The sequence below is a fragment of the Nannospalax galili genome, unplaced genomic scaffold (assembly GCF_000622305.1).
Source record: "Nannospalax galili isolate Female #2095 unplaced genomic scaffold, S.galili_v1.0 scaffold380, whole genome shotgun sequence".
Lineage (NCBI taxonomy): Eukaryota > Metazoa > Chordata > Mammalia > Rodentia > Spalacidae > Nannospalax > Nannospalax galili.
The window spans coordinates 769,487-769,966 of record NW_008348568.1 but is presented as its reverse complement, the minus strand read 5'-3'; positions in this window follow the sequence as shown (position 1 = coordinate 769,966).

The window sequence follows — 480 nt, the reverse complement described above, 5'->3', positions numbered from 1 at the left end:
CTTTTGCATTCACTCTGCAACAGCAGCTCAATCCAGCATCCTGCAACTTTATTGAACTCTCAGCACACCACTGCAGGAGACTCCCCGCCCCCGCAACTCTCCTTAATTATGTAGCAACTGTGACTCGGCGTTGAGGTCCTGGCATCCCCAAATGAGCCTCTCCTCGGAAGGCCGCGGTGGCGGCAGCAGCTTTCCCGCCCTCTTGGGCGCTCACTAGGTGCGGGGCGCAGGGTTATGCTCGTGGCGTTGTATTTTCCCAGAGGGGTACAGCTCGGGTTCCCCGCGCCCGAGGCCATTGTGGGTGGAGTGGACGTTCTCGCGGCTGGGCGCGGACTCGCCTTGTCCACGCTGCGACGGGCGTAGAGGGCACGAAGCACTCGGGGCGACCTCCCGCTGGTCAGCTCCTCCCTGCAGCAGGCGCCCCACGCGCCTCCCCGGCGGGCGCGCTCCAGCCCCGCCCTCGGCCAGCGCACGCCCAAG